Source organism: Leucopleurus acutus, assembly GCF_964270905.1.
Source record: "Leucopleurus acutus genome assembly, chromosome: 5".
Taxonomy (NCBI): domain Eukaryota; kingdom Metazoa; phylum Chordata; class Mammalia; order Artiodactyla; family Delphinidae; genus Leucopleurus; species Leucopleurus acutus.
Window position 1 is genome coordinate 90,262,663 of NC_139147.1, and position 10,268 is coordinate 90,272,930.

Genomic DNA, 10,268 nt, shown 5'->3' on the forward strand with positions numbered 1-10,268 from the left:
CATGTGAGTAGAATTTTCTTCAGTAGGGTGAACAATATAATAAAATTTCAGTGTATGCCTGACAACTTCTTTCTTGCTCTTTTTAAATTTTTGATGCATGGATATTATGGTTGTGAAATGACCTTCCACAAACCATACTTTAAAACAATTTTTATCTGATTCTATTAAGATTCTGACTGATGTTTGTTTATGATCATGTAGATGATACTGAATGTTTGAACAAAGTTAACATTAACTAGACATAGTGATCCTAAAAAATATTGTAAAATTATGGTAAAAGGAAGAGAAATTGAGCGTTTTGTATTCTTTATTAATTGTGAAGACCATGTCTCATTCTATTAAATGTTCTGTCTTTTTTTAAAAAATTATTAATTCATTAATTTATTTTTGGCCGTGTTGGGTCTTCGTTGCTGCGCATGGGCTTTCTCTAGCTGTGGCGAGTGGGGGCAGCTCTTCGTTGAAGTGCGCGGCTTCTCATTACAGGAGCTTCTCTTGCTGCAGAGCATGGGCTCTGGGCATGCTGGCTTCAGTAGTTGTGGCTCACGGGCTCTAGAGCGCAGGCTCAGTAGTTGTGACTCATGGGCTTAGATGCTCTGCGGCTTGTGGGATCTTCCCAGACCAGGGCTCAAACCCGTGTCGCCTGCATTGACAGGTGGATTCTTAACCACTGCGCTACCAGGGAAGTCCCTAAATGTTTTGTCTTAAGAAGAAAGTATTCACAACTCAAGGGGATAACTTAGCTTTCTACGTGTTTTCTTTAATTAAAATTTGCATTTTCCCACTCAAGCTATGGAAAATATAACATTTTTACAATAGTATGCAGATCGGTTTCTACAACTATGTGTGAGATAAAGGGCAAAGCTTTTTGCCTTTAGCCAAGTTCCGTTCTAAATTCCTCATGATTCCGTTATTATTTTCCCTTTATTTATTTCTATGTATATGTATTCAATTTATAATTAAATCCTACTGATTTTCCAAAACTCTTACAGGTAGTGATGTCCCACCTGTTGCTCAAATTGTATAAGTGTACCTTGTTTAGAAAAAAGTTATACATATGCAAAGCAAGATAATTTCAAAAGGTGCAACAGAAACCAATTCTAAAAGGATCAGGACACTGAGGATGCTTGAAATAGGTTGGTATGTGTCTGGGTCATCAGTGCTTCATGAAACTCTCATTTCATTAGTAGAAATATCTATCCAGAAAGTCAATAAAGAGTGCTGAGAGCATTTGTGAAATGCCGTTGACTTTTGCAGTTGGAAGAAATCCACCTCCCTAAACATGAATTGTGCTATGTATGTGTGTCTTCCAATAAACATCTCCCAATCAAATAATTTCAATGTCAGTAAATAGAATGGGACATGAAAATCCCTTGTGTCTGTTCTTCCTTTCAGAACAAAAACTCTGACCATGCCACATCTATAGAAAGTTAATACACCTGGGAAAATTCAATACAGCTCTTTTGACTAGAACTGTAGCTTTAGTTTACATTTTGGAAACTATTGAAAGGTAATTTGACACCTTTATTTAAAAAAAACACATTATATTAATAATTGCAGGAACCATGTGAATAAAGTAATCCGTTTCAATCAAATTCTTGTGCTTTTATGGAATGACTATTGTGTCTTTAATGACTTGGAACCATTTTCCTCTTCCTGGAGAGGGCATTATGCTTTTGTTAGACTGTGATTTTTTTTCCCCCTCAGTGCCAGAAATCTTCCAAAAAGAGGAAATAGGGCACACTGAAGCTATTTTCTCAGAATTATATTGTCTACAGCATTTCTGTCATTTTTTGGTTATTATCTTTACTTAGGACAATATTCTTTTATGTTGATCATGTATTATTCAAGGACAGTATTCTTTTATGTTTACTATGTATTATTCCTTTCAGTACATTTGGAAATTGGGGGTGTTATTTTCTTTATTTTACAAAGAGAGAATGTGAAGTTACAGAAAAAGCATTTAGAATTGTCTCCTGTTACCTCCAAGAACACATGGGCAGAAGCTTCGGAGGATCATTGGTTCATTGTAAGAAAAGATTTTGGACTTGACTCTTGGCATTTCCAGTCTTCAAAAGGACACAGCGTAGGGAACCCAAGTATCAGATTGGTGACATGGAATGTGCTCCTCCTATGCCTAGAAGACTCTTTCACAAATTTATGTTATAGCTAACTCTTATTTTTCCTTTATGGCTCAGCTTGAATTTCAACCCCACTGGAAAGTTGTTTTTCTTGGAATGACTTCTCTCCCACCCGCAGTAATATCTCTGTGCTGCAGTAGTACTGTGTGCTTGTCTCTATCACAACACGTGTTACTCGTCATCCTTACTGTTAAGTTACTCGCTCATATTTGCCACTAGTCTTAAGTGGCTTGAAAATAGGGATCATCACTGACTTGATTTTGTATCTCTAGCATCCAGCACAGTTCCTGACATTAGTCAAGTTGAATGAAGGTATAAATATTTTTGGACTCTTCCAAATATGTGATTTGGAAAGATATTTGAAGGAAATCTCTTTGGGATATTTTAGTGTCTTCGGCTTCATTTTTATACCTTCTCCAAACTCGTACAGAACATCATGTTATATGGTATGATATGTGTACAGTTGCTCTAAAAGATAATTTATTTGAAAATCCTTCATTGACTATAATAAATGCATCTCTTAGGATCACAGGAAAGATATTTTGCAAGTTTACTGTTGTTGAAAAATTATTGAATGTCAGTTTCTACATCCATTTTATTTCTTGTAGTACCAAATGGTACTTGAGTGGTAGTAATATTTACTTTTTCCCTTTACCGTTTGAGTGGTAGTAATATTTACTTTTTTCCCTTTACCGTTTCCATGGAGGTAGATAAGAGTGAGTGGTAGTAATATTTACTTTTTTCCCTTTACCGTTTCCATGGAGGTTGTAGATAAGAGCCTGACAATCGATTGAGCTAAAATGAAAAAGATAGAAAATGCTAAGTGTTGTTGAGGATGTGGACAGCTGGAACACTCAGGCACTGTTGATAGGAGTGTAAATTGTTATAAAATATTTTGGAAACCTGTTTGCTAATATCTCTAAACCTGAATATAGGCATGCCCAATGACCCAGCAATGTCGCCATTAGGTATGTGACACATTGAAATGAATACATACATTCATTCATCAAAATATATACATATGAATGTTCATAGCAGCCCTGTCTGTAATAGCTCTAAATTAGAAATAAGCCAAATGTCCTCAACAGTAGAATGGATGACTGCTGTATATAAATACAGTGAAATGCCCATATAGCAATTAAAATGAATGAAATGAGCCTACGTGCAACAGCATGGTTGAGTCTCACACACACAACAATAACAGTGTTGAATGAAAGCATCCAGAACTGAATGAGTACATATTATATGATTCCATTTATATAAATTTCAAACACTAACAAATCTGTGGTGGTGGAAGCCACCATAATAAGAAGGGGGACATGAAGGGGCTTTTAGGGGGTTGACAATGTTCTATTTAATAAGTTGGCTACTGACTATCCAGGTGTGTCTAATTTGTAAAAAGCTTTTGAATTACACAGCTATGATCTGTACGCTTTTCTGTGTTTACTGGATATCATTAAAAGCTTAAAAATGACATAAAGTCAGAATAGAACATCAAAATCATGATCTAGCAATCAGTATACTCCAAATGGATATTTTGTCTTGAATAAAAATTTCAGAATTCCATCATTCTTTTATTAAACGGGAAAAATTTGGCCGTGTTAATGAAGCCAGGGCTTCCTAACCTTTAGGCTTTGGTATATTGCTATTCTATTGACTGGCATGCAGAACCCCTTGGATAGTCATGTTAAAAACAAAACAGGAGGGCTTCCCTGGTGGTGCAGTGGTTGAGAATCTGCCTGCTAATGCAGGGGACATAGGTTCGAGCCCTGGTCTGGGAGGATCCCACATGCCGCGGAGCAACTAGTTCCATGAGCCACAACTACTGAGCCTGCACGTCTGGAGCCTGTGCTCCGCAACAAGAGAGGCCGCGATAGTGAGAGGCCCGCACACTGCGATGAGTGGCCTCTGCTGGCCACAACTAGAGAAAGCCCTCGCACAGAAACGAAGACCCAACGCAGCAAAAATAGATAAATTAACTAATAAACTCCTACCCCCAACATCTTCTTTAAAAAGAACAAACAAAAAAAGCCAAAACAGGCCCTGGGAAGTCCCTGGCAGTCTAGTGGTTAAGACTCTGCGCTTCCAACGCAAGGGCCGCAGGTTCGATCCCTGGTCGGGGAACTAAGGTACCACATGCCGTGTGGTGGGGCCAAGACAATATTAAATAGATAGACAGATAGATAGACAGATAAATAAATAAACAGCTGTTTAAAAAACAAAACAAAACAGGCCCAAAATAGAGTAACTTATGCTAAGCCCCACATCACCAAACTGAGACTTAATTTGATTACGGTTTCAGCTTTTCCAGAAATGGAGGCTTAAACCAATTAATTAGGACTCACCTGATCAGCACTAGTTAGGTCATCTGCCTGAGAGACCCCTGCCATCCCCTAAAAGAAGATAACCTTGCCATAATCAGCCTACTTTTTTGCCTATTATAACTTCCTTGTTCTCATTCCCTTCTGCTTATGAAAGGCTTTCATTTTGTACAGCTCCTCAGAGATCCTTTCTACGTGCTAGATTAGATGCTACCCGATTCATAAAGCCAGTGAGATCTTTAAAATTTACTCAGTTGAATTTTGTTTTTTAACAGTAGTGATAAACTTTCCCCCTCACCACTCTAAAAAATCAACAGAGTAGACATGCATCACTGGACTATGAAATAATTTCTGATATTTTTGACTCACCATTCCTTCAGGAACTCTTCAAGATGCTACACAAGTGATATACGATTTAGGCCATGCTAATAAAATGGCTTCATTAGTGATGACACTTTAACATGAAAAACCATGGAACTTTGTGTACATTGTAAATTGATTTTTTTTGAGAATGTGCATATTATTTATAGGGTTTCTTTTTTAAAAAATAAGAAATTATTCCTAGTTAAATAGAGAAATGCAAGTTGTTTTTCCTAAATAAATTCAAATTTCTGTTATTTTATGGATAGGTAGCAACTAAGAAAAATTTGTGAAAGACTGACCACCTGTAGAGAAATTTATAACATTTGTACTTATTAGCTACAAAAAAAGAAAAAAAGATAATAAATCTGTTACTTCTTTAGGGTCCAAGGAAAGAAGTGTTTTCATTAGCCTACTTGTAGGTAGACGTGAAATGAGGCAGAAAACACTAATGTTGAGCAATCTAGAATATGAAGTTCTGACAGGAACTTGGATGGCTTCTAACTATGAAAAGTTTTGAAAAGCAACTTCTGACAAAGAAAACAACAAGAAAACAAGTTAGGGAAAACTACGAAAGTGGTAGTGTGAAAAATGATGTTACGATCTTTGCAATTTAGCTTGGCCTTTGAGATGTGCTATATTGCATAGTTTAATTTTGAAAGGTCATTTAAGTAGAGTTAATCACCTCTTTTAAATTGGTTGGCCAACAAGTTTTGTTCAAATTTTTGGTGTACTTTGGGCCTCAGAAGTCAAACAAAAAATTTAATCCTTCCTAGAACTGGCCTAATAGGCAAGAGTCATAAGTGTTTCCAAGTATTACAATACCAGATAGAATAAAAATCTAACAACCTGACCAGATAAATATTGTCAAGGGATGTGAGTTAGAAATACCTAGCATTATAGTAATTTTTAAAGGGAGGAAGAGAAAAAATAATTACAAGTATGGGTTCAGACATCAACACAAAGTATTAGATATATGTAGTATTATGTTAGTATTACTTAAAGAAATTCTCTGTTCAATTTAGGTTAAATTGTTGGAACTATTATTTTGATGGCTGTTGTGTCAACGACATGGCCCTTGACTGGAAGGTACATGCTCAGCCCTGTCACTGGTTAGCAACACAGCAATTTATATATTTGCCTATATTAGGGACAGGTAGGATGCCTAATGTGCATTAAACACATTAAGTGTATTCATAAAAATCCTGAGTGATGGTAATATGGAAATTTCCAAAATCAGTTATAGGAAAATGTGGGCTGAATAGAGACCACTTTCCATTATCTGTGATAATGAGGATTTGGTATAATATAAAATTCATGTTTTAGTCTATGGTTCCAGCCTCTTTACTAATAAATTTTTACTACAGGCACTAACAAGTGACAGATGTGGTTGACTTGTCTCCTTCCTCTTTCCACTCTCTAAACAGCAATTAAATAGCCTGAAGCAGAACAATCAAAAGGTCTGGAAAATTCACACGCCAGGTAATCGGTTTCTAAAAAATGAGGGTTAATGGTATTTAGCTCTGTGGTTAGTCAAGAATTCCCCAAGCATCTTTCTCAGAATGGCTTTGAAAAAAGGGACACCCCATAGCAGCATAATTTTCAGTAGTGGTACCATCTACCCAGTCTATAATTTATCAGCATCTTTTCAAATAGTATTTTAAACAAAGGTAAGGGAAGACATGCAATCATACATGCTGTGCTATTTGGGAGGACCTGGTGAAATTTTGATATGCCAAGGTAGCTTTCCTACTCAAGTATTACAGTATTACAGTTCCTCCCTCCCTCCCCTTCCTTCCACTTTTCCTTCACTCTCTCCTTTCCTCTACACATAATCATTGAGTGCTTGGTATGTGTCATACACTGCGCGCCTCAACTAGAGAGCCTGTGTGCCACAAGCTACAAAGCCCATGCGCTCCGGAACCTGCGCGCCACAACTACAGAGCCCACCCACCCAACGAAGATCCTGAGGGCTGCAACTAAGACCCAACGCAGCCAGAAACAAATTAAATAAATAAATAATAAATAAATCTTAAAAAAAAACCCCAAGCAGTGCAATGTTTCTGGACTATGAAGTGCAAGGTAAGGTATGGTGAGTACTAAGATGGGAAATTGAGGTAAGTGACATAATACATGCTAATGAAATTAGGGTTTTTCTTAAAGATTTCAGGGACTCACTGAAGGTTTTAAAGCACGGTAAGAATATGATCACCTTTGCATTTCAGAATAGCACTCTGGCGGTATTGAGAAACTATAACCAAAACGAATGGTTGCTGGATTGAGGTTACTGATGCAGGAGTGCAGGTTCTGACAGACTCTGACATAGGGCCATGGGAGTAGGGATAGAGGACTGGGCTGCTATAATGCAGGTTTAGGAGCTCAAATGAAAGGCATTTGGTGATAGATTAAGCATGAGAATGAGAAAGGAGCAAAGAATAATACTCATGTTTCTGTGCAGACTTTGATGTCGCCAACTGAGTTAAAATAAGAGGAAGGTAGCTTAAGGATAATATGATATGGACTGAGGTGTGAAGGTACTGCTTGCAAGTTGCCTTAAGGGTAAACCAGTGGAATGTTTAGCAGAGAAGAAGCTTTACAAGTCTGTACTTTTAGGAGGATATCTGTGCAGAAAACATACATTTGGGAATAGGGAGTGTTTTCATTTCAGGTGAAACAGTGTGAGTGGATGAAGTTTCCCAGGGATCGAAAGGTAGTGGTGTCAAGACACATGAGTACAGGAATCTCCTAAACACCAACATTTTGAGGGCAGACAAAGGAAGAGCTACACAAAGAAAAGAGAAGGTAGGCAGAGAGGAGTCAGAAAAAATACACTTAGGCACTAGTTACTTTTTAAAAATGAAGAGAAGTGGGCATCAAGAGAATGGAGAACTTCAAAGATAGTGCTTAGTGGGATCAAGTATTGCAGGAAGTCATTTTATAGGGGACATTTGGTTGAGACCAAGGATGCTGAGCAAGTTGGACTCTGCTCTGTTACAACGACCTAAAGAAGTTCTGGAAGAATAAGTATGAAAGACAAGACCAGGCCATACCAAACCCAAACAAAACCTTTTATTTCCAGGTGGAGAATTGGTTTCAAATTGCAGTGTAGGATTCTAATTTAGGAGTTTGTCCATGCTTAGAAGAGCCTTAAAGACTCATATCCTTAAAATAGGCCAGGCCCAAGGCAGGATATTTTTAGGTGTTTTTTTTTTTTTTTTTTTTTAGTAGTTTGGCAATTTCTTTTAAATTTATTTATTTATTTTTATATTTTATTTTTGCTGTGTTGGGTCTTCGTTTCTGTGCGAGGGCTTTCTCTAGTTGTGGCAAGCGGGGGCCAGTCTTCATCGTGGTGCGCGGTCCTCTCACTATCGCGGCCTCTCTTGTTGCGGAACACAGGCTCCAGACATGCAGGCTCAGCCGCCATGGCTCATGGGCCCAGCCGTTCTGCGGCATGTGGGATCTTCCCAGACCAGGGCTCGAACCCGTGTCCCCTGAATTGGCAGGCAGACTCTCAACCACTGTGCCACCAGGGAAGCCCCCCTTTTTTTTTTTTGAGTCTTAGACCCAGTTTCGTCCTTCTATGTTTTATCATTCAGATATTGAAGAAATGTGCATCCAGGGAAAACAAGTAAAGAAAAGGAAAATTTCAGCTCTTCCTTAGGCCTAGGCTTCCTGTGTCTCACTCCAGGTCTTCCAGATGAAGACTTTGTAAACTAGAGGTAGTTGCAGATAATCTTAAAAGTTTTTGAAAGAGAATTCCAACTAAATCTAATGTCTGAGAAAAAGAGGGTAGAATTCACCATGGCTCATCATGATGTACACGCTGTGCTCTAAATAAATACACTAGATTTAGATGCACTGAGCCAGGAGTATCCCCTATTGAATGACATCTTTCCAGTAAGAAAACCTCTGAAATATGTACATTAAAATTTATAAAAATTGGACTGTCATAGAATTTTTAAAATAAAGTTTTAATTTTAGATGAGTTCTAGAATTGCAGAATTATTCTGAAGATGATACAGGAAGTTTGTTAACTAAAATCCATGCTTTGTTCAGATTTCTTCAATTTTCCCCTACTGTTCTTTTCCTATTCCAGGATCCCACCCAGGATACCACATTACATTTAGCTGTTAGGAATCCTTAGCTCCTCTTAGCTATGAGAGTTATTCAGAATTTCCTTTGTTCTGATGATCTGGAGAGTTCGAGGTGTATGAGTAAGGTCTTTTGTAGAATGTCCCATGGTTGGGATTTGTCTGATGTTTTTCTTCTGGTTAAACTGGGGTAATATGTTTCTGGGACATTGGAATCCACAGAGGTAAAGTGCCATTCTCATCACATCACATCAATATAACTTATCACCATTCATGTTAACCTTGATCACCTCACTTGCAGTAATGTTTGTCAGGGTTCTCTACTGTATAGTCACTCCTTTTTTCTCTCTTTCCGTACTATACTCTTTGGAAAAAGGTAACTGCGTGCAGCCCATACTTAAAGGATACGGAGTTATTCTCCATCTCCTTGAGGGTGGAATATCTATATACATTATTTGGAATTCTTCTGCACAGAAATTCCTTCCCTCCCCTCCCTTCCCTTCCTCCCTCCCTCCCTCCCTCCCTCCTCAGTTCCTTTTGCCTTTATTCTTTCTGAAGTTGGTTAGGTTAGCACTTTATTCCTCTACCTGCTTCAGTGAGGTTGACTCCATTTGACCTCCTAAATGAATTAAAAAAAAATTGAACACATTGAAGTTCATTCTTTATGCTGTAAAGTTCTTTGGGCTTTGACAGATGCTCAGTGTCTTGCACTGAATGTTATAGTATCGTACAGATAATTTCACCTCTCTAATAGAGAACCCCTGTGCTTCACTGATTCAACCCCCTCTGCCTACCACCACCAAACACCTGACAAATGCTGATCTGTTTACTGTCTCCATAGTTTTGCTTTCTCCAGAATGTCCTAAAATTTGGATCATACAGTACAGTTGACCCTTGAACAATATGGGTTTGAACTGCACACACCCACTTACATGCCTTTTTTTTCCTTCAGTAAATATACAGTCTGGGTTTTGTGTCTGCAAATCCCACCAATCTGCAGTTGGTTGAATCTGTGGATGTGAAACACGCAGATACGAAACTTGTTTTTATTCTTGGATCATGCTAATGGTGTTTCATTTAATTTCTTATCACCAAACCCAAGGTTATATAGATTTTTCTGTTATGTCTTCTTCAAGGAATTTTATAGCTTTGAATTTTACATTTAGGTATATGATCCTTTTGGAGTTAATTTTTGTGAAAGGTATAAGGTCAGTGTCTGCATTCGTTTTCTGGCTTGTGAATGTTCAGTTGTTCCAGCACCATCTCTTATCCTTTTTCCCTTGAATTCTTTACTCCTGTGTAAAAAATCACTTGACTATATTTGTGTGGGTCTATTTCAGGGCTCTCTATTCTGCTCC